Source organism: Phalaenopsis equestris, unplaced genomic scaffold, assembly GCF_001263595.1.
Source record: "Phalaenopsis equestris unplaced genomic scaffold, ASM126359v1 Scaffold000022, whole genome shotgun sequence".
In the NCBI taxonomy this organism is placed as follows: Eukaryota; Viridiplantae; Streptophyta; class Magnoliopsida; order Asparagales; family Orchidaceae; genus Phalaenopsis; species Phalaenopsis equestris.
This window is the reverse complement of record NW_018164464.1, coordinates 1792570-1793263: the sequence shown is the minus strand read 5'-3', so window position 1 is coordinate 1793263 and position 694 is coordinate 1792570.

Sequence of the window (694 nt, the reverse complement as noted above, 5' to 3'; positions counted from 1 at the left end):
TCTTCCTCAATTGAACGCCCACGAAATTCTGATCAAACTTCTTTTGTTGCTTCTGTCGTCTTGATAGAACATTTTTCTTCGACTCGACCAGTTGGCTGCCATCGGCCCGATTGGATCAACCAATCATTTTTTCTCGATCAACCGCCCATGCCGGTCTAATCAACCAACGACCATCACTTCGACCGATTAGCTGCCCACATCCTGTTTGGTTTAATCGATCTTTTTATTAAACGTTAATTCATGCTTCTTTTGTAGTGTTTCTTGCTTAGAAAGATTGTCTCGAGATCAATGTCAAGCCTCGAGATTTGTGTATGTGAAAATTTGTTGATGACTTATCACCACTATTATTGTGTTTAAAAAAGTGAAATACATATTTTTCAATCATAATTAGATTTATATCACCTAAGCATTACAAATGTAATTATAAAGTTATAGTTTTTAGATATGTAAATATATAAGTATTAAGTGGTATGCATGTAAATTTTACAAAATTGCGAGCAAAGCAAGCCAATGTCACACAAACCAAGTAAAACTTAAAATGCTTGCTGAATTTAATAAAATATATATATATATAATAAGCATTAATAAGCTTACAAATAAATTGACGGATTTTGTGTTTTTTTTAATTGCTTTTTATAAAAATGCGGATTTTTAAAATTTGTCAAAAACCATGTGATATATATATATATATATA